The sequence below is a fragment of the Gadus morhua genome, chromosome 9 (genome assembly GCF_902167405.1).
Source record: "Gadus morhua chromosome 9, gadMor3.0, whole genome shotgun sequence".
NCBI classification, from domain to species: domain Eukaryota; kingdom Metazoa; phylum Chordata; class Actinopteri; order Gadiformes; family Gadidae; genus Gadus; species Gadus morhua.
Genome location: NC_044056.1, coordinates 13,807,164 through 13,831,927, shown reverse-complemented (window position 1 = coordinate 13,831,927; position 24,764 = coordinate 13,807,164). Strand labels below are relative to the sequence as shown.

Here is a 24,764-nt window from a genome sequence, read left to right as displayed (position 1 = left end):
ACGCGCACGTTTCTTACAATAATCAGGTGGTGGAGGAAGAGTGGGTGGCAGCAGCGGCAGAGGATGAGGAGTTGACCCGAGAAAAATAGCGGATTGTGAGAAAGGAGAACGCGAGTGGTGGTGGAACTCTGTAGACTATGAGCCCATGTGATCTATTCATTTCTCTCTCTCTCGCTCTCGCTCTCTTTCTCTCTCCCTCTCGCTCTCGCTCTCTTTCTCTCTCCCTACATACACAGGCATTTCAGGGATTATTGACAACTGGTTAAAATGACGCTAAGGCATGTCCACAATTAGCTACGGAACCCCAACTGGAGACTCGGGGTTCTGTAAACACAGTGTCTTAGCCAGTGTAGCAAGACAGTTATGGCGGTACAGCAGCCGACTGTTCTCGACGGAGGAACTGTCCCCGGTGCTGAAGCGGGTTACGGTCTCCTGACAGAGGCCAACATGTTCCGTCTCGACGTTTCTCTTGAAGAGTTTCAGAGATGTTAAACTTAAAGCAGGGAACGCAAACGGAATCTAATTCCAAAGCCCTCGCCTCTGAGTCCAGAATGCTTTGCTTTTATAGTGGGATAGTTAGGCTCTCTTCAACCAGTTTAACCGAAACAGACTCGTCGTCTTTTGGAGGACGCAAAGGTTCCACATCACGATGTGGCTTCTTCCGTTTAGAGGAATTCTTAGTGTAGGCCTACACGTTTGAGAAATAATATGATCAGTCTGTCACAATAAACTATATATACCCTACATGGGATCCTATTCATAGGCTCATCTACACCAAAATACAGCTACGTCTTTACCCAAGCTTTCGGAGTTGCCTTATTAGTGGCGTGCTAAATAGCAGTGGGTCTAAAGTCATTATCTATCAGCCTATATGCAGGAGCAGATTGCATTACAAACAGGTCGCTATGTAAAGCACTCTACAGAGAAAATATACAACGTGAAAAGGGAACTTTTCTTGAATTTCATAGAAAAAAAACAGTCCGCCCACTCATGTACAATGCTAGGAATAGTAACAGTACCGCGAGGCCAGGCTAAATATAGCATCCAGTGAGAGTTAGCATGTCAGTTTGGGCGGGAGGGAAGCGGCTGCTGCACGTGAGACCATTTTATGGGTACATAGCTATCAATAATCCCATCCCTCTGGCTCATTGCTGCTTTATAAGACTATCACAAGAGAACCATACCTGGCTGAACATAAACAAGTCGTCCCTTAGTCAGTGGCCTACCTTTCTGCCGATTAACCAAACATCAACCGTCAACAAAACATTTTTTGTCTTAAGGAGCTTTGTAAAATATTTACAGACAGAATGTTGCTGATGGATATGAAATGAGATATTTATAAAACCCTTAAAATGTGCGAGGAGGCAGAGGATTTTATTTTTACCAATGCGCCTTTCAGAAATAGAAGGTATCCAAAAAATAGACCTTCTCAATCGAGTACGCCTGTGCAGGAAAGCGTACATTTATTTGTGATGGAAGAAGACGTTAAGCCTCCCGTTATGTAATCTTGCATGAGAATGTCAAGAGAAAGAACGAGTTGGAGGGGGCTGGGGGTGGGGGGGGGGGGGATGCTGAGAGCCAACTGTTATTTGGTCTATGCATAGAGCTCCCAAAACTCAGGGAACACCGTGTACTCTGTCTCCTCAGAGACCTTCCATGTTCACATTTTAGCTAGTACCCAAGTAGGACCCCTCATAACCCGACCCTACACCTTTACATGCACACACACACGCATACACACGCATACTCGCACGCATGCACACATACAAACACACACACACACACACTGTAAACATAGGCATACCCCTGACCCCATTCACATGATCCATTCACAAACCTTGGCATGCTTTATGTGAATGAGTGAGTGAGAATCGTGAATGAAGGCATGAACGCATGAATGAATAACTGAGGGCAAGCCTGCATTGCTGCTGCGTGCTCAGAGAGGGAGCTGTGGTGAAGTAAAGGCTGCTACGCGGTTGAGAGGGAGATACCCAGGCAAGAATTTCTGATGAGGTGCTTTTGAGAGATTTAACGGCCCCAATTTCGCAAAACAGATAGGGATATAAGAGATTGTATACGTGTATATGTGAACACATTTAAATGTGCGAGTTCCCCAAGGGACAGCAAACACAAAGTACATGCAAACAAAACAAAAAAAAGGCAACACACAGAGGACTCACAACCGTTCATAAATATTCAGCGGCGGCTCTATTCATGCATGCAGACTCTTGGGGAGTTTATTGTGTGTGTAGCAGAGCTCCCAACGAACCATGTGACTGAGGAGTAGGGGGTGGGCTGGGGGGGGGGGGGGGGGGGGGGGGGGGGGTGGTAAGTAGAGGAGAGTTGGGGGAGGGGTTGTGCTAAAAATAGCTCTATAGCGCTCTGCTTCCATTGACATCATTGAGGCGGGAGAGATGGAAAAATAAACAGGGAGCCGGTATTGGTGGGCTGTGGGGAGGGGGGCAGTGTTCCTTAATCTGCACTCACAATTCAAACAAACTTGCCCAGCCATCGCTCTAGGCCTGTATTTACCCTCTTTCATCAGGAGCCCTATAGTAAACAACGGACCAAAACACTGTCCACTTCCTAGAAAGAGAGCTCTGCAGAGACCAGACCCAATGATGGAAAGCCACGAGATGTGGAAAAGGAGGGACGGGGGACATCAAACTAATTAAAAGGACCTGTGTGTATACAACTCAAACACACATACACACACACACACACACACACACACACACACACACACACACACACACACACACACACACACACACACACACACACACAAACATGCTCACACGAACGCACCCGTGCACACACACACACACACACACATACACACACACATAGACCAACATATGTATACTAATGCTGGATCAAATGGAAACGACAGGGTCCGCTGTCGATCCAAGGTAAATATTTTGGAAGGCATTATCAAAATATTGACATGATTAGGTCGAAGGGCAAGATAAGGCTTGCGAATGGGCCAGTATTTTGGTCGCTTTATCTTTCATTTCCATGTAATCAGTTGGAGGAGGTTGTTGGGCAAGCTGGAGATCAGGCAGACCGTGGTGCTTATGTTATGATGGAGACACATGGTGACTGTGTTTCCATAGTTGAGATGTCTTAGTCACCTGATATAAGCCCATCTCTCTACCTCATTCTTTCTCTCTCTCTCTCTCTCTCTCTCTCTCTCTCTCTCTCTCTCTCCCTCTCTCTCTCTCTCTACCTCTCTGTCTCTCGCTCCTGTTGATATATATTTCACCACTGAATACTGTGTCTTTCCGATTATCCCTACTACCATCCTGTTCTGGTCAATAATAATCCATAATAACTATGATTGATATTCAGTTATCAGTCGGTGTATGTACACATAGAACACAGCTGGTTGATGAGCCTGCTACAAGACCAATAGCATTGCGTGTCTCCCACGTGATGGGCCATGTGTTTTTCTACTTATGAGGGGCGTCCATAAGGCCAGCACTATGGACAGCCCCCTGGCAGTAACCCCTAAGAGACTAATACCTCCTTTCAATCTGAAACATATACCATGGACGCATTACACACAAAGACTTAACTAATGATGAATTGGAAAATAATTTCCAAATTGACATGAAAGGCACCCTGTGTCACTCAAGCTGATAAAGGCTTTCTCTTGGGAGAAGGTACAAAGGCACACTTTCAGATAAAAGGCTCCAGAGGTCATAGGCCACAGGCTCTAGAGGACGTACGCCACATTGGAGAAGCTTTTCCCCAATGCACTATGGGTAGCAGTGTTCCCTAAATCTCAGCTCCCTGACCCAGCTCTCTGAATTCATTCACACCATATTTAAAAGTCAGTGTTCCTGAGAGATACCTAATGACGCAATGACGTCAATGCAGGTCGATGGCACACGAGAGTAGTGGACCGGATGGCCTGGGGAGAGAGCGGGAAAGACATGGAGAGAGAGGGAGAGACAGGGAGAGACAGGGAGAGAGAGGGAGAGACAGGGAGAGAGAGGGCGAGACAGGGAGAGAGAGGGAGAGAGAGGGCGAGACAGGGAGAGAGTGGGAGAGAGAGGGTGAACAATAGACTGTGTCTCAACTCGTGACTCAAGGCAACAAAGTTCCTTCTATAACGAATGTCACGATTTTGACCTACACCGTGTCGTTTGAATGATCAACTCCAGCACAGTGAATCACAACTAGCCTTCGGTACCAGTTGGCTCAGTGGCACGACTTGAGGTACTCGCTGGCTCACGTGGTTCAATGGTACACTCACCCCCGCGCCTCCCAAACCCAACTCTGCCCCCACCATTTTTTTGTCACATTTTAGTCTCCCACAGAGACGGCACAAACACATGCAATGGTGAGACTTGTTCTCGGACTTGACGCTAGAGGCAGAATTGTTTTAGGCTTCTTTTTTGAGTCCTTTGACAACCTTTGCTCTGTCTGTATTCTACAAAGTCTAGGAATAGTTTAAATGAAGCAAAGATAAGTGTGTCATTACGGCGTCAGTCTGCACAAGCCTCTCAGAGTGGGACACTTTTGTATAGACAATATATGACAATGTAGGCTGCGCTATAAACTGTGTGACCTCGCTCTCTCTCCCTCTCTCTCTCTCTCTCTCTCCCTCTCTCTCTCTCTCTCTCTCTCTCTCTCTCTCTCTCTCTCTCTCACCCTATCTCTCCTTCTCGCTGTCACCCTATCTCTCTCTTTTCACAGAAAGAGAATGTGAGGGGGACACAACAGGGAAACACAGTGCGTCTGTATTCAGGTCATTATTTCCGAATACTGTCGTTTGAAAGGCGGTTGTAGGCATTTAGCCTGTTCAGAACACTGAGATGGCTCGAACTGACTCTTGGTATCATTTGTTTAGGCTGTTTGTAACAGGGTTTGTTGAGCTCTCCAGCTGAGTTTGTCGTCACCACGCGGAGCAGCTGGCGTACTGCATCCTTGATCAGGTTTAATATCCAAGTGAAATTGTTGCATGTGGACTGACTTTGGGCTTCTGGTAGCAGGTACTAGGTATTGGCCTAAACCCTTTATTTCGGCCTAGCCCATTACATTTAGAAGAGAGAGAGAGAGAGAGAGAGAGAGAGAGAGAGAGAGAGAGAGAGAGAGAGAGAGAGAGAGAGAGGGAGAGAGGGAGAGAGGGAGAGAGAGGGAGAGAGAGAGACAGAGACACACACACACACACACACACACACACACACACACACACACACACACACACACACACACACACACACACACACACACACAGAGAGAGAGAGAGAGAGACAGCGAGAGAGAGAGATAGAAAGAGAGAGAAAGCATTAGAAACTGTTTGTGAGACCATATCCCCCAGAGGGACCAGGCCTATTTCTCTCCAGAGTAGCAGTGTTGTGGCCAGCGGTGCCCTCCTACGTGCATTCGCCGACAGCCGAGGACATACAGTGGCGTGGATAAAAATAGAATCCAGCGATGCGACGCCCTGTTTTGTCTTCTCAGACCTGACTTTTACATCCAGCTGTCACTCATTGAATGTGAATTACTTACCCTCCGTTGCACCGCCACAAACACATACACACACAGACACAGACACAGACACAGACACACACACACACACACACACACACACACACACACACACACACACACACACACACACACACACACACACACACACACACACACACACACACTACTTGGACGGCAAATATCTCTGTGGATATATCATCTACGGATGTGTGTCTCAGTGTACTAGTCTGAACGTTGAGAGGGTTTATTTTGGCTTGACAACTGTATGCTTCTCGTGAGTCTTCTCCATGTGTGTTCGCGTCTGGCACGTGGGCTCGGTGAAGTGAATGGAGCTCATTTTGCAATGTTATGCTTAAGAGTGTTTTGCCCGCCAAATACATGGTTCGCGTAGAAAAAGTCCCCTCCACAACAGACACAACATCAGTAAGAGAGGGAGAGATGCGCGGTGGAGTGGGGGTGGTTGGTGTAAGGAAACCCGGAGCTTCCAGAATCCAAGTAAGGTTAAATATGTGGGTTCCTGCCACATCACAACGCGTGTACCTCTCTCTATCCCTATTTGACTTTCATATTCCTTTGCAAATTTCATGAGCTCTGATCAGAGTGGAAAAAAAGGCAATTTCTTTAATCACGCGCCATGGGCTGTAAAGTGGGAGAATCTAAACGTGACGTCAATGCTTAGTAACTGACGCAGCCGTCCAGCCGTCTTTCTTGTCAGCAAAGCTTTAATTATTAGGTTTTTACAGTGCTCCGTCGACCAAAAGAAAATAACGCAACAAGCGTCGAGCCAATGTATGCTCGTTCCAATCTCGAGCTATTGCTAATTGGAAAGCCGAAATACGTTCACGAGTTCGGGCGACTAAAGTTGCGATGGCACCGAGAAGACACGAGAAGAATCTGAAGAGGGCGACAAGACATCAATTATTGTGATCATATTGTCAAGACTACGAGTAACACATTTCAACTGGCGGGAGTTTATAGTATCGTTTACAGATGGCGAGAAGGTGTTAGTGTTATCGGGTGCACACTGGTTTAAAAAAAGAACAAAAAACCCTGCAATGATGCAACGGAGGGAATTGCTTCTCTGCACAGTTGGCGAGGCAAAATTATGCACTTCACGTAACGTTTCTCACCGATGCCTTCGTGAATGTGTTTTTTTTTCCCCTCTTACTGTGACCTAAAAATAGAACGAGAGTTTTGATCGTGCGCCAGAAATAGACGGAAATCACTCGTATATAAAGGGAGCCAACGTGGACTCTTAATAACAAACGGAGGACTTCTTTGATGCATTCTTCCCCGATTCAACTTACTACTGTCGTTCATGAATAAAACATTGAGTATCTCCTCTATTTCTATCTCTCTTCTCATTTCAGAACGAAGACCTTCCTCCACTTTGGTGAGTAGCACATTTTGCAGCCTCAGTCTTCTATTTCCTTGCAGTTTGTGTGTGATCGCCTATTGCATGCTCCATAATAGTTCCGTGCCTTGCAGTGTTTGCTCAATTTCTCCAATACTCGTATAGCCGCAAGGATTCACGCAAACACTGCAACTCCTGGCTTCCCTGGCATGTTTAAAGCGACATCGTGCGAAAGCCAGCACCCGTGTACGCCTCGTCCGAGTAGGAATCTCCCTTTTTGGGGGGTAAATCAGCAAGTGTAAAACTCCCTTTGTCTGTGGCGCTGTTGAGCGTCTATATCACCAATGTATTATGTTGTTCCCCTCCCGGCTCAACGGAAAGCTAGGGGAATCCTTTTATGCGGAGCCCTGGAACAAGCCTTCTCCTATATCCAATTGTATCTTTATTGTCTTATTTTTGAAAGAGCCCATATTGAAAGAGACCAGCGTCGGAGGAGGAGGTGGATCAAGGAGAAGAAGAAGAGGGGGAGACAGGGTGTAACGGGAGAGAGGAGTGTTATTGCTGCGGCACAGAGAGCACAGCGCCACGCGCACTGCGCGGGGAAACCCGGGAGCTGTCCAGCAGCCATGCTGCTGAACCAGCTAGAGGGAGCTGTCCAGCACCAGGGTTTAGTGGTCCAGGACCAGGGTTAGCGGTCCAGGAACCAGTGTTTAGTGGACCAGGACCAGGGCTAGTGGTCCAAGAATCAGTGGTCCAGGACCAGGCTTTAGAGGTCCAGGAACCAGGGTTGAGTGTTCCAGCACCGCTAAAGCTTAATAGAACGTAACGTTTACATATTTGGCTTAAGTAATGCAGTAAGACTAGATCTATTCAATGGGATTTGCCCGGAGACGTTGTGGTGTATGCCCGATCGAGAAAACAGCCACAAAGTAATAGCGAGAGTAGTATGGCATAGGGTCGCGATACTCTACTCAGATTGTTTCTTTCTTTTGCGCTACTCTGTCCTGTACGACCTCGGTCTGTTCTGAAATCTAAAGGCCATGCACCAATTCTTTTTATGTTTTTTTTTTACAACGAGTCGCCGCGTTTGTGAAATGATAGTCTACTTTGATCGCGAAATCTCTACCGCCTTTCACGTGTGCACGAAATCTGGTCTCGAGTCGACGGCAGAAAAACGTCAACAGACACAAGTGGTGTTTCTGTTAAGACCACTCAACGATAACTAGGCGTTGTTTGGCGTGTAGTGGCGAGGATGGGTGGGGGGGGGGGGGGGGCGCTGGGGGGGGGGGGGGGGGGGAGTGTGTGTGTGTGGGGGTGGGGGGCGCCTGAGGGGAGGGGGTCGCGTCAAATTCTCGCCTATATTTGGTTTTTCTTGCCCAAATGCTGAACGCTGAACGACAAAGGAATTACCTTTTCAGATCCGGTAGGCTACCAGTCTGACACTAGCACGCCTGGGTCAACACAGAGGGGGAAGTTTGCAGATGTATGTTGCGCGACTCAATAGCAGCAAATCACTTGTAACCACTGAACATTTATGTTGCACGAAACTGTCTACTTTGTAGTCTAGGAGTCGAATTATAACTTAACCGTGAGCGACTGCTGTGGCTGTATTTGTCACGTAAAATCCCGAATGAAAATTCGACCAATCCCCCCTAAAAAGCCACTATCTTCTTCTTCTTCCTCCTCCTCCTTCTTCGGTGGAACGCTTCAATGCGAAGATGAAAGACGACATTCGGTGTAGTAGCATCGTATCATTGAATAGCGGCCGTGTTAATTCGGGGGGAAATCAACACAGATTCTCGAGTCGTGACTGCTAAAGTGAGTAATGCGCGCCAGGCTGGCTGCGTCAGGAGAGGCAGACGATGCGCAGCGCAGACGGTGGGGGAGAGTCGTGACTGACTGGGTCGCAAATGAAAAGACCACCACAATATATATTAAAACCTACCCACGGGGGGAGGGGAGGGGGTGTGGCTTTCGACTAGACCTTTCGCGGGAAGCTGGGGATATTTATATGGAGGAATAAACAGGGAAAGTGAACCAAAAGGGCTTTAAGGTCTCCGTGTATAAAGTACATGACACTTCCTTCCACGGGTACATGGGGAGAGAGGTGTCTTTAGGTGTTCATGGGACCGCGAGTATCGAACGATATGAGAAGCAAAGCAAGAACAGTTAAAAGAAAATAACTGAAGGTGAGTTATTGCCCATTCATTGCTAAATGGACCCGGATTTACCCTTAAATTAATGATCGATTAAACTAAGACGGTGTGTGCAACGTAAAAGATAGGTTCAACGTGTTTTTAGTATGTGGCAAAGTTTTCAACCGGTTGATTCTAAAGTTGTATTTACCTCAAACGATATGAAGATCCTTACATTGGCAGTCCATTTGAAAGTCTGACATTCATTCATTCAGCGTTGTTGTGTCATTCCGTGAACGGCTATCGCTGTCCTCACTTAGCCTACTCGATATGTGTAGTAGACAGTCTCTATTGATAAGATACATTGTTTCGTGTTACAAAGAAACTGCTTTATATTAAGTTATATTCAATACAACATCATCTCGTGTCATCCTCTGAATCTACAAAAAAGCATAAAAGACATTTGTGTCTAATCAATGTAAATATATTGCTACTTCAATTAATATTTTTACATCCGTATACTGTTCTTGGTAGAGGACAACAATTATTTAGCAATGTTTTTTCTCTCTTTTTTTAAAAAGGGGGGTCCCTATATGCGCGAAACACTGATTGGTCGATGACGAGTTTTCGCTTGCTCCAATAGGATCTCTCGCTGCTCTCTATTTATTGCGAGCAGTTTACTGCTGGCTCCCTCCTTAGCCAGAGCCATCGAAAGGCAGGAGCCAGCTTATTCTTTAGGGCGAAATCTCGGACGAAGGAAGCTAAATACAGAGCAATAATAATAATTTAAAAAAACAACACCACGAAATCCTTCGCTGGCCGTGATGTACAACTTCAAAATGACCACATTTGCGCACGCGTCCGAGCGTTTGGATCCATAAAACCTCGGGATAGAAGGGGGGCGCGGGTGGGGAAGGGGGGTCGGAGAAGGCAGCTCAGGGAGCGAGAGAGAGAGTGGATCATTCAAACTATCAGGAAGGAGGAGAAGGGATTCAAATCCAGCCAACACAACGGAAAAGCTCTCAGCTAGCAGTAGTGTAGTCCTGCAGTCAGATAACCCGCTCCTTTTCCTCTGTGCTCCTCTCGGTGGCAGTGGGCTTTGGAGGACCACTCGCCTCGGGTTCGCTGGATACAATCACCCCGAGAAACGCCACGGAGTCCCCCGCGGAAGGCTGTCACTGCTCTGGACGGATACTACTCTCTACCACACGCAATCGGCGGAGCACCATGAGTCGATATGTCCTTCGCGAATCTTTTTGCGGTCTGGGCTTGCTGTTCATAACTAATAAGCTGGGAAGCCCTTACCCCAAAAAGCATTCGCGGAGGGCGCGCGCGCCGTGCCGAGCCGACGTTGGAGGACGGGCATCACTTCGTTCAATCTTGAAAATATTCTAGCGATTGCTTTTCTTTCCCCCTCTTTTTTCGATTTTTCATTTGTTTTCTTCAATAATGTGCGATGATTTCCTTTTGTCGTTTCACCCGTAGCTCTTTTATCTTGTTCAGCTTAGTCGGAGTGTGTTCGATGGATAGTCGTTTTGACAGGATCTCCGCGTCTCCTCTATATACCTTGGTTCCCGTGTCATAAAAAATACAATTTCCTTGTGGTTCATTAAAATATGTCAGAGCAAAAGTTGAGAAATGTGAGGCCAATAACTCATTCTATCCCCCAGTACACCACCGCCCGCCCCTAACTTACACACACCACTGTGACGGTTGACCCTGGCAGAGAACGACGCGCGTAAACACGGACCCTTGGAATGTGCGAGTTGCACGTGGGAAAAGTCACTTCATTCAGTGTGTGTGTGTGTGTGTGTGTGTGTGTGTGTGTGTGTGTGTGTGTGTGTGTGTGTGTGTGTGTGTGTGTGTGTGTGTGTGTGTGTGTGTGTGTGTGTGTGTGTGCTCACACTCATTGTAAAAACACACACACACACACACACACACACACACACACACACACACACACACACACACACACACACACACACACACACACACACACACACACACACACACACACACACACACACACACACACACACACCTGTGGCCAAAAGTTGATATTCCGTGTATGTACTAAAAACGCACGAGGAAAAAGTCGGTGGAGAGGGATATGGAAAACACGCCGCCGGTAGGGGCTTTCCGACTGTCTGCCTGTCTAGGCATCCACTTCTTAATGAGGTCAATCCGCGCAGAAACAGTTTACACGTGCTTCCATTTCACTGATTACTGAATACCAGGCTCCCAGTAGTAACGCACCTCAACCAGGGTTCTATTCTACGCTCTTATACTTGGGGCCCGGGCGGCCCCTCACCTCCGTCTGCGTGAATCTGTGTGGCCCATTCATAGTGATAAAAGGCAACCCCCAAGATGTCCGTACCCTTCACTCAAACAAATCAGATTACGGTTCAAATTGCAAAACGCTGACGAAAAGTCATATTAAAAGTACGTTTGGAACAATGTGCGTAATGACTCTTGTTTTGGATCAAAAAGTCGTTGTCGACGTGTAACAGTCGACGTGTTGGCCTATAATTTCCACATAAAAAAAACAAAAAGATACCCGTGTGGTCAGTGGCTTTAAACGTAAGAAACAAGATATCAAAATGGTCAAGTAATACAGCAATGGAATGACATAGAATAACCAATGCTACCTTTCGGCTAACTAATAGGCCAACAAAAATATCCTAGATATCAAAATCACCCTTTTCCGAGTAGCCTAGTTATCGACGTAAAACTCACTTGATATTACTTCATAGGAGTCGGGTATGTAGGCCTGGTAGCAGAGTAGAGAAATAAGACATTAACTTACCATAAACCAATTCAACAAATTAACAAGGCTTACAAAGTTGCTGTCAGCAGCAGCATCGATGAGGCACGCACCTGAAATGTGAACCATATTCCTTAGACTTGAAATTAATGAACCAGAAACCATGAGGCCTACCGATTAGACTTATCATGGTTAAACCTACCAGGCCTCCAATTCGACAGCCAGTGCGGGATCCAATGAGGGATCTGTGCTTTCACGCAAACTCAAGGACTCGCAACGGGACCCGCACGACGTGTGGCCTCCTGAAGTCCGCTCTTTCCCCTGGAGCGAGTGGCCTCAAATTAAAAGCCAACAACAGCTACCTTCACAATTATAACATGGCTGCAAAATAAGGACACACACACACACACACACACACACACACACACACACACACACACACACACACACACACACACACACACACACACACACACACACACACACACACACACACACACACACACACACACACGTTTTGTGTTTGCTATAATGTTGGCTCTACGCAGATTCACTGGCAGCCTAGATTCACTGGCAGTCTATTAAGCCTAATTCCACTCTTTATTTTCTGTTTTGCTTTAGGACTAAAATGGAGCCACTTAATGGGACCTTCTTCAGACTGAACGGTCACGTCATCATAGATGCTTCCAGATTGTCTACAAAAAGAAGCGAAGTCCGTTTTGATTGTAAAGGAGGAGCAATGGAGCTATAGGGGCTTAACCTCCCTCCCTATCGTCCTGAAACACGGTCGTCCAAAGGTAATTGCATGGTCTAAAAGTGTTGGCGGGAGATGACGTCAAAGGCAAATCCCTTTTCAAATGGCATTTGGGAGGTCGATCATGGCTGACGGCGCGGCGTGGCGTTGTCATGTAGTGATTTCAAACTGTACGCCGACTTGTTGAAGAGTTAGGGTCGTGGGCCTACGTATTGCACTTTTTTTTTGCATATGGGGACAGCCTATACAAATCTGTGTTGCCTAATGGTCGTCTTTGGTAGTCAAGGAGAAAGGGCAATGTCCACAAATAAACGTAAAGGCTGTCTCCACTCAATTGATAGACGAGCAGATTTGTTTGGGCTACTTACTGCCTTACTTCCTAAACTTTATGGTTCGTGGCCTTACCTTCCTTACAATGAGTCCTTTACAGTCCTCGTTCAAGCGAGGTCAACCTTCTTTATCACAGGTTTTAGGATTACGACTCCCTGCCGACTCACCGATTAACGCAGTGACTTTCTCCAATAGGCCTACCTGAATGTTGCAATGTTAACAAATGGACAATCCAAAAATCGTTGTCACGTTAACTGAAAGACAATGTTTGAAAAAAGTTACACAACATAAGTTTTTAGTCATTTATATATGACATTATTAGGGACTAACACTATGCAAGTAATTGATAAGGGGAATTACCATGAATAATATATGCCCTGTTTCCCGAAGCTCACGTCCCTATAACACATGACGTCAGATGCAGCCTGTTTCAGCATCTGAAAAATATCTTAAAATGGTACATGCCTCATCACATATTTCTGTGAGTCATATATGTTCAGCAATCTTAACTGGAGGTTTTCATGTTGTAGAGAAAATTTAATCCTTTGATTTTTTTTACTTGAGGTCAAAAGACTGAGGGAATGTTCCTCGAAGTGTTAATATCAATCATACAATTGTTCAGTGAATTCAGCTCAAATCTCCATCTCGATCTCCATCTAAAAATGTACCAAAAGACCCACAGACCCAAAAGCCCTTTTTTGGGCTAAGCCCCATTTTGTTTGATGAGTCGAAAAATGTAATAATAAAAAAAAATATGATAGTTATCATGCCGACCAAGAAGGGTAAACAATTCTAGGTCCAACGTTAGATGATGGCATGAAAAAAACACCCTTGAGTTCAACCACTGCAGATCCCCACTACATTTATGATCTTGTCCGTCCCCATAAAGAAGGCCAATGTGAGGTAGGCCTACGCTACACATGTTTTTGGAGGCTAGCTAGAGTTAGGTTCAGGCAACAGGAAAGTCCATTCTCATTCTCTCATTGGCTATCTTGGTTTTACCATCTGTTACGGACATATTTTAATTTAATTATTAACATTGATTAGCCAAACCAAATAGCTTCTACGCTGGCAATGGTTTAAAACATGTTATGTTTGATTTTACTAATACCATATATTAACATCTTCATAGTGAAGTGAAGCTCTGAAGCGGTATTTTTGGGACTCTGGTATCGTGGTTTCAAGGCTAGGTATGACTCGAAGAGTGGTAAAGGTTCAACATGTGGTATATTGGAGATACAAGGTTAATAGACATGCACTCTGGAGGGGGTTCATAAAGCATCCAGCTAGAAATACAGTCCATATTGGTGTGGCAGAATGGTAAAGAAGCCTATAGGGTTAGATTTACCCAGGTAAATATGGTATTGGCTAAATGGTAAAGAAGCCACGCCTATAGGGTCAGATTTACCCATCTATTTATCAGAACCATACAACTTTATCTGGTGTTGTCTTGACCACTCATCGGACCTCTTGTAAGCACTACAGATATGTGGTCCAATGAGATACTAATGTCAGCTTTAATATTGTGTGGTCTTCTAAGGCATAGAATGGAATAGTTTACATCAGGTCCCAAAATGTATCTTAATTTAGCTTTTGCATATGGCTTAAGGATTGCAAGCAAGGGATTTTTGAACATGGCGTCGCAAGACAACTACAAACTCAAGAAGATCCCTCAGAAGAGTTACAAATCTAGGCAATTGCAATTTAACATATTAAAGGTCTCATGGCATGAAAATGTCACTTTATGAGTTTTTTTAACATTAATATGAGTTCCCCTAGCCTGCCTATGGTCCCCCAGTAGCTAGAAATGGCGTTAGGTGGAAAACGAGCACTAAGTATCCTGCTCTGCCTTTAAAAAAATTAAAGCTCAGACGATCAGATTTCGATATGTCGTCATAAGGGGCCAAGTTACCTCCCCTTTCTCTGCCGTTCCCTCCCAGAGAATTTGGCCTGCCAATGAGACAATGAGCTATGACCGTGCGAGCGCCACATGTGTGAGTGTGTGTGTGCGAATACACACATTGTAACGCAAGTGTTGTTATTTGGATAATGGCGCATAACGCGTCAGGTTCTCTGACGTCTCTGGTATTTCCACAACGAGACTCGTAGTGGCGGTTATCTCAGCCATGGTTGAGAAGGAATTGGGGGAAATTACCTTTGACTCCCTGAAGTACATGAACCTTGACATGGAAGAGAAAGGGATTGCTACAGCCACTACGAGCCAGTCCCACAATGAGCTTTTCTCAAAGGTGCCCCTTTTTGAGGCGTGTCAAGGTGGAGGGTGGGGGTGTGTCCCTGAGCAGCTTGCGGCCACGGTACCATGCGCTAGTGTTTACAGTGGATGTTTCACAATTGCTCGGATTATTAATATCATCCGGAGGCGCACACAGATCATGGCCGTGTTCTGTAATTATTCTAGAACACTCTAGGTGCTCCGGCGGGAGTCCTGGAGCTCTATATCTAAATAATATCATATTATACATAGATATCTATATCATATAATGTATATTATCATGGCCTAAAGCTGCGGGCGCCTCCAGACGATATTATGAAGCTCAAATGACTGCGTCGGGTTCTCCGACGTCTCTGGTTCTTCCACTTCCACATCAATCTGAAGTAGACTGAACCGCGTCATGGAGGAGAAAGGGATTGTTGCCCGCGATTGTTGACTGCGATTGTCTCCTGCCGGAGTCCCTCTGCCCGCTGCCGAGGCACCACCGCTTCGGAAGCGGGCAGCGGGCAGCACCGAGGCGGTGGTGCTCGCGGTGGTGGTGCCTCGTGACGGTGGTGCCTCGTGGCGGGCAACAATCCCTTTCTCTTCCATGTCGAGGTTCATGTACTTCAGAGAGTCAAAGGTAATTTCCCCCAATTCCTTCTCAACCATGGCTGAGATAATCGCCACTACGAGTTTCGTTGTGGAAATACCAGAGACGTCAGAGAACCTGACGTGTTATGCGCCATAACACCAACAGCAGAACGGTTATCCAAATAACAACACTTGCGTTACAGTGTGTGTACTACTCACACATGTGGCGCTCGCACGGTCGTAGCACATTGTCTCAATGGCAGGCCAAATTCTCTTGGAGGGAAAGGCAGAGAAAGGGGAGGTAACTTGGCCCCTTATGACGACATATGGGGCCAAATTCGAAATCGGAGCGTCTGAGCTTTCATTTTTCAATGGCAGAGCAGGATACCTAGTGCTCGTTTTCCACTTAACGCCATTTCTAGCTACTGGGGGACCATAAGCAGGCTAGGGGAACTCATATTAATGTTATTCTGTAATTCTGCACAAAGGCTGAATTTCTTGAATGTCTTCAGTACTGTACTAAGGGCCCACTAACAGCATCCATAAGCATCCATAAAGTAGCATGCCATGGGACCTTTAATGCATAGTTCACTATATTCCCTTTGTCAAAATTGAAAATAATACACAATGACCTTTGCATATTTCCAAGTTGGAGAGTATATAAGTATTGTAAAACGTAGCAGTATTGTTTGTGAAAAAAACACAATTAGCTTGCTAGCTAACCTTGTTCCAAAGCGTTCTCAACTCACAACATAACGTGTGGAAGTGGATGCTCAAAGATTTCAGGAATTTCGAGCATAGATCTGTTTCAGTTACATTTAGAAAAAAACCATTAGAAACAGGATGACCTCTGATGAGTATGAGTGTGTGAGAGATAACATTAGTTGATGGTGGGGAATTTATGCCAACAACTTTAAGGTCCCAGTTTACCATGTAACGGTAAAATAAAATTTAGAGGTAGCTCATTTTGAGTTTTTAATTAAGTATGGAAAAAGATTGGAAGGTGTTTACTAAAATACAAGATACTGCCCTGAATCCTAAATTACATTCATCCATAAAATCCTTGTTCTTTTCCAAACCAGCAGTCTGAAATGATATAGAGGCATGATGTAGCCTTTATACCACCACTGGGTGAGCTGGCCATACGTTGCTCATTAATACTGAAAGATCAGCGTCTGTTAGTGTTAATGTTTTCTCATTTTCAGAATACCATGCTGTCATGGCTCATGCGAACGTCTGTATTTTTGAGCAGTCCACCTAAATGCTGGTAGAGAATCTACTGAGCTCACACAGTTTGAATTTGATTTTTGATCACATGCACACCTACTCACGCACGCATCGCACACAGACAGACAGAGACACACACACACACACACACACACACACACACACACACACACACACACACACACACACACACACACACACACACACACACACACACACACACACACACACACACACATAAACGTATACAAAGATACACCCGCCCACACAGCACTTCTTTCATCTTAATATTATTATTATTATCCTGAGAATGAACATTATATTAATCTTCCATGGTATCCAGCTCATTATATAGGATACAGCAGTGTGGCTTCTGTATTCAACACAAGACACCTTATTGGAAATAAGACGTCATCAACATCAATTTAAGTGAACTTAATAGAATATGCTGGCTTTTTTGCTTTGGTTTCTTGAAAAGTTGCACAGACCAAAATTTAAACTCTTCGCGTCTCAAAATAAAAGAGAGGTAGGAAAGGAAGGCGTGGATGAGGATGGGGTGTAGCAGAAGGAGGCTTCTGGTGGTGGAGTGTGTGTGTGTGTGTGTGTGTGTGTGTGTGTGTGTGTGTGTGTGTGTGTGTGTGTGTGTGTGTGTGTGTGTGTGTGTGTGTGTGTGTGTGTGTGTGTGTGTGTGTGTGTGTGTACGCGTTGGGGCGGGGGGGGGGGGGGGGGGGTTGGGCATCGTCACCACCTATTTCTCTGGTCGTGACTCACACTTCACAATGCTTTGTTCTATTCTACCAGATCCTTTGTTTATTTTTAGAAATGTTTCATGCATGCCCAAGCAGTTGTACCCACCCTGATACACTGTCCTTGAATAAAAACGTGCTCCAACACATACACACAGATGTACGTACATGTATACATCACTTTCCTACAGTATTTCAGCTTACATTTGTTTCCTTCGTGTTTTGAACTAAACATTTGTATAGTTTTGTGTTGCCCCTTCCCGTTCCTCTGTGTTTTCCTTTCTCTAAGTTGTTATTTGGGTTGTTCTCAGTTTGCATGTAACGTTCTGCTCCATACGGCCTCACCACAGGTCCCTCTCACATTTCTCTCTCTCTATTTAGCTGTCGGTCATTTCTCATTCTATTTTATGCAATAGCACCCCGGCTTTTGTCTGTCGCCCCTTCTTGATACAACTTAACCATTGTCTATCAGTCTTTCTTTCAGTCTATCTACATATACCTGTTTGTCTGTCTGCCAGTCTTTCTGACAGTCTTTCAGCCTACCTGTACCTTGCTGTCGACCTGGCTGTCTGTCTACCAGTCTGTCTGTCTTACTATATGTGTCTGTCTGTCTGTCAGTCTGTCTATTTGTCCATCTCTCTGTCTACCTTAACCTGCTGATCTGTGTAGCTGTCCGTCTGTATGTCTGTCCGTCTGTCTACAAAATGGTTTATTGCATGCATCAGCCTGCATGCATTCTAGCCACTATGAACACTCACAACAGCCGACTGCTCTAGACACATGCTCTGGCTGCCTTCAAGCCATCCCCAAGTCGCTAATTAGGAACAGTAAGGGATAGGGTTCTTCAAACACAACACGGGTATATCCTCAGATACTGCTGCTCCCAAATGGTTTTGTATGGCATAAAACATATTGAAAAATGACAGCTTCACTCCATAGATTAAGATAGGTTTATCAATATTTATGTCGTAATGCAGTAAAATTTGTCAACTAAGACTTAGTTGTGCATCTGCAAACGTTTGCCTTTGCGATGCTAACTGAGAGTGGCCACTTGTGTGCAAATGCAACGTAAAATGTTACTCAACTTATTCAGTGCACTTATTCAAGTTATTGAAGGAAATGCTAGCTTTCTTTCATGCAGACATTCTGCACCGTGAGTATGGACGAGAACAATGGCTGACCTGTTACCTCACACATCTCCACCTCATATTAAGGCCTTTTCTCGAGGGAAGCTGGAATCCAGTGCTTTGGAGGGGGTCTGATTAGCTTGGGAGCCCATCCTGTTTCCTGCAATGTAAAAAATAAAAAGTTGAGAAAACTCAAAATTGCAAGGCAACTTACTGCAATCAAACGAGTTTTGAGCCCCCCCTGAAAGTTAGTTATACCAACTAAGATTTTATTTTTTACAATACTCAAAAAAGAAAGTCAGGGTTGTTTACTTAATAATTCAAATTAAGGTTATTATTATTTAAAAAAAAACATTTCAAAGAATGCAAAACTAGTTTTAAGTTCACTTTTATATATATATATTAAAATTAATAATTGGAAACTTCCATTTTACATTTCTGAATGCCAGACAGCAATAGAACAAGCAACATGTAGCTAGTTCAGCAGCAGAGAATCACTGTCTAAATGCAGCAAACCAAAGTGCAGAACAAGTTCGACATTATGGTTAAACTTGTTCTGCACGAGACGGGAGCCCAGGTTAAACGGTGAGGCAACTCTCGTGCCTCATACACCGCACGATCCCGAGAGCTGCCTTTATTTAACACACACCCACAGCACACAGCACACCGCACACCCAACCAACGGACATGCAAGTCTCGGTAACGGTGGCGGCAACACTACACACAATAAACAACACACAAACAATAAAGACCCCAAACCCGTTAACCCCACTTAACCTAACAGAAACAAATTGACAAAAGGCAATAAACCCCTTTTCCCAACCGGCATCACGAATACCCATACTCCCCGGGGGGTAGGAGTCGCCACAATATTTACCATCTGAAAATTCCGTTAGGAAACCCCGTATTTTCCAAAGTGTTGAAATGCGCATGTGCACCGTAGTTGGCCCAGCCTCAGACAGAGGGCCCTATTTTAACGGTCTGAAACGCAAGTGGGAAGCGCAAAGCGCAAGTAGCTTTGTGGGCGGTTCTACGGCGCTATCGCTATTTTACAGGCGGATAAATTACACTTGCGTCGCGGCGCAAGTGTCAAAAGGGTTGGTCTGAAGCAGCCTAGTTACCCGTAGGTGTGGTTTGGGCGTAACGTCCAACAAACCAATGAGAGTGCCAGCTCCCATCCCCTTTAAGAGCCATGAGGGCATTTGAATCGGACGAGTTGATATTTTGACAGCGCGTCTGCAGTCTCCGATGAGACAGATGCACATGAATTTCAAACTGCAAATGGCTCAGTTTATTGCCAAATAATATGGCCTAATTCACACATGGAATAAGGGGTTTTCTTCCACAACTTCAGAAATACTGAGTCCTCAAATAAATTTCGGCAAAGAAAACGTAGGCCTATATGATATAACATATGATATGCGGTAAATGTGGTTCTATTTAATGATATACGCAATACATTATCAACATTGTTTCTTATCAGTATTGTATGCTATCCTAATATGCATGTGTCCCCGCGGTAATAGACATTGCCATTGATTGTATTATGCGGTTTAGTTTGTGTGTGTTTGAACAGAGCACACACGCGCGCCCGCATTCATTCATTCTTTTTAACACTCACTCGCGGTAAAACAATGTTTTTCACGATCAAATACTCATCAATCCTAAAAGTAATGGGCATGTAGGCCTACACGATGTCTCTGTCAAGAAAATATGTGTTTGCTGTACGGTGTTTGCAGATGCATTGATTTAAAAGTACAACTTATTACCGCTGCATCAGCTGTTCTTTCCCAAATAATTTACCAAGAATGTGCGGCTAGGTAGATGGGAGAAGCAAATTGTATGCGCGAGGTGCACAAGCAATCCGTATGCATCGCATGCGCATGTATGCATGCGCCCTTAAAATAGCATCTGAACAACGCGCCACTGACTTTAAACCAGGTATTTCCTGGTCAGTAGCGCAATGGTATTCAGAAACGGCAAAATACCGTTTGCGCCAGAACACGCCTCCTCCTTCCGCCGAACCGCCCCTTGGGGCGCATGATCAATCCCTAATTTACCGGCGAGTGGCGGTGGTGGGAAAAGAACGCTCTGCGCCAGTTGTAAACTAGCAACGACACATGCGCCAGTGACTAAGTCACTTGCGCCGGATGCAAGATAGGGCCCAGAGTCTGACTTAAACCCGTGTGTCTTGCTAACAAAGATACTACACTGAGCCCAACTCTTGACCCAAAACTCAACATTGTTGGTTGGACTAAATTGCATTGCACAGTTGACATGAATACTTAATGTTTTATATTCATTTTACTCAGAAATCATAATGAGACCAACAATTTTAAGTTTTCGTTTTTACAGTGTGTGTTTTAGCACATACACATTGGCAAAATGTAAAGGGGGACAGGGTGGAGATGTCAATTTTTTTATTATTACACACCCCTCCAGTGTTATTCCAGAGTAGATATAAAACAAGAATTTTAACATATATTCTTAGCATGGTGTCATCATATAGATATTATAGACACTCAAAAAGGGACAGCGCAGATTATAGTAAGAGGTCAGATAAAAGGTAAGCTAAATAAGTTGGAAGTAAGAGAAAAAAGTATGTGAAACCAATTTGAAAAAAAAACCAATTTGAAAGCTGTGGATACTGATGGAATTATTCAACATTAATAGCCAAGTCAAAGAAATGTTCACATCTTCTAATCAGGAGAGGAGTGAAAGAGAGAGAAAAAAAACTGAGAGACATGAGAGGAGAGATGGACATCGAGGAAGAGAGAGGTTCAGACAGTACAGGAGGGTCTGCAGGTCCTTAAAGAGTTTAAAATTGTCTAAAATTCAGATGTATTAAAAAAAGGCCTTATTTATCACAGCTGTCCAACTCCTGCCACCCCCCATGTCACCTACTTGGCCCCCTGACTTTACACATTCAGACGGGAATGTGCTGTTATATGCAAATGATGAGGTCAAGATAGTGTAAAATAACATACAATTAAGATAATATTACACAATACTTTTTAGGATACTTGATCTTACAGAAGATAATAATTAATAACTTTAATATTGTATCTTCCAAATGTGATCATAGAGAAATCTGCTCCTATAAAGTCTGTTGTGTACTGTTGGAATTATTTCTGAAACTTATTTTGACTGAGAAACCTTTATTAATATGCCAATTTGAGATCACAGGACCAATGTATTCTCTCATCATTTTCCTTGCCCCTAAAATCCTAAAAGTTTAACATTGATAAAGAACTACCACTATCTATAAGAATAATAATAATGAAGAATGTGGTATACGTGTAATGGGAGTTTCAGAATGTAATGAATTAATGAATGAATGGTCAGTTTATGATCTACTATTTAAAATCTTTTCGGAGTGTCCGGATCTTGTCAAATAAACTGTCCTAAATATGAACACTAAATGCTAATTTCTGAATGCTTTTTCTAAGCTCACAAATAAAAAATGCATACACACATATTTTAATAAAATAAAAAATGTGTATTGACATTTTGGCGTTTTCATCAAATGTATCTTTTTTCCACTTCATTGGATATGGCACTTCTCATGGCATGACTTATAAGTATTCTTTGTTTTTTTCCTAAGAGGTCCAAGCCTGGGTTCAAGTAAGCGGAGGAAGACTTCATCAGGGGCCAAGGCACACGGGGCAGGAGCCTGCTTAGCTTGAAGAGCAGAGGACCGATCTGTGAGTAGCCTGGCTCCTCGTCCTCTGACGTTTGTGGTTGGAGAGACAAAGACACTGAGACGCGAAGAGATAGGAGAGGTCATTGCAGCAACTCTTAATATATGGTATGGTGGACACACACTTGCACACAAACACACGCACAAATTCACTTACACACAAATGCATTCACTTAATCACAAGCACAGAAACACACACACACACACACACACAAACACACACATGCACACAGTCAAATGCATGTGTCTGGGGTGCTGTCAGAGTGTGTGAAATGGAAGAGAAAGACATACAGAGACACTCGCAGTTTCATGTTCCCTTATTAGGAGACGTCATCACTTCACATACTATTATTTTTTTATCATTATTTATCCTATTCAGCTTTAAAATGTGTGCTGCAGTTGCACCTGGATTTCCCCCCCGGCTGTGAAGCAAGTATTTATCCATCTTAAAACTAATCTTGGTTTAGTTTTGATTCATTAGTGTGTACACAACGGGCTCCGGACCTGCTTAGGTGGTGCTGCATGAGTTAACAGTAATCTACTCCAATTAAAGATAAGCCACAGTCGCTCCCTGGAAAGGCCCAGTCTTACGTTTTCGGAGTTGGGTCTGTTACCCCTGGGCCCTTTCCATTCATTTCTTCTATTCATTTTAGTTCAGAAATCTATTATGGCTGCAGGCCTCAGCCTGTTGTCCACAACTCAATTTGATTGAAACTGTTAGTAAAATGGTTTTCTGTGATAGTTTGTTAGTGCAAAAACTTTGCACTTAGTCAAATAAGTTAAAGCTAAGCTTCTTTTTACTTTTCAGAAGTGTGTGAGAGATAAATAGAGAATTAACACAACAAAAACACACTTCTTCATTGTCTTTGAGACAGAATCATGAATGAGAGCAGTCTACACCTTCCATCAGCTCCTTCCGACGCGCACACACATACACACATGTGCACGCTCACACTCACAAACACACAACCATGCACATATGTATCAATTCACGATTGCATACTCCCTCACATGATGACGTTCCTAACACTCTTTGACTCATTGTCACACACACGCCTTTCGTTGCTCTCTCTCGCTCTCTCACATACACATTCACACAACAAGCTATTTTTGTAAACAAAGTATTCGAAGAATTTGAACCTTGTTTCTCTTCACAAACCAATTCAATTGTTATTATTTGTATTATTATAATGTTTATATGATTAATTTATAATAATAACAAGTATAGTTATTATTCTTATTCATATGATTACTAGTGTTTGGACTGAAAAAGTAATATTCCTGGCCTCTCTCTCACTGCATATACAGAAACACACATATATCGACACATTTAAACAAATTCACAGCTAGATCAGATATTACTTTATTAATCCCTTGCAAGACCTCCAGAGACACGCAACAACAACAAACAAAATTAATTAATTTACCAAATATGCTCTATTATGTCTGTTTTGAGACATATTTGGTCAACTTAATTCTGGATAATGATTTCATAACTTAAGTGTTTAATGAAATAAATAATGGTTTCACTTCTCAGTAATGTTCAGCTTTCACAAACTTCAGACTTTTTGAAGATTATTCCATTCCATTGATTTGTACTTTCTTTTGAGATTTTTTTGCAATCTCCATGATCAATAAATCCAAGTAAATACCTGAAATTATAGCCTGAATAATATACAATTCACAAGAAATGCCTTTCATATGCGATAATATACTCTTTCTTGTTTGTATAATTTAAAAAAGGGTCTTGACTGTAGTGATACATTTTTCAAATTAGCTTTAAAAAACAAATTCATTAAAAAGAATTTGTAGAAGTCCTTTATAAGTCATGTTTTGTGTCACATAATGTTTTCTATTGCACATATAGTTTTAGTGATATCATTTTCATTATAAATATTATTGCAAATCACCCGGATTCAATTGCACAACTGCACTCACCATTGTGTGTTAGCCATATGTGTGTTATGAATTGGTTTGTGTTTCAGTGTATGTCTGCATGAGTTTATGTCTATGAGTATGTACATTTATTAGACAAATATAATAATTATGATACAATTTTATAGAATACATAAATGAACAACAATATACAATATCAAGTGTTTCATGATATAGCAGTATTTGTTACCAAATGATTTAATCCTTTGCAAATGATTGTTTACTGAAACACAATTGATCTTTAAAAAAGATCAACCATTAGCTTGAACACAGATACCACACTGAACATATCTCAAAATACTAAATAATATCAATAGACATTAATAATCAACATTACTGTTATTAGTTGACTACAGGTACCTTTTATAATTTAAATAGACTGTC

At 43.5% G+C, this 24,764-nt stretch overlaps 1 long non-coding RNA gene across 1 annotated transcript in view; it reads left to right on the top strand.

The window, feature by feature from the left end:
- The first annotated feature begins 6,209 nt into the window (after positions 1-6,209).
- LOC115551067 (uncharacterized) overlaps positions 6,210-24,764 on the top strand; it is a 24,748-nt gene continuing 6,193 nt past the window's right edge. Inside the window, exons 1-3 of the long non-coding RNA XR_003977973.1 lie at positions 6,210-6,895; positions 12,377-12,552; positions 22,350-22,449. This is a non-coding gene — a long non-coding RNA (uncharacterized LOC115551067). The remainder of the gene's footprint in view (positions 6,896-12,376; positions 12,553-22,349; positions 22,450-24,764) is intronic.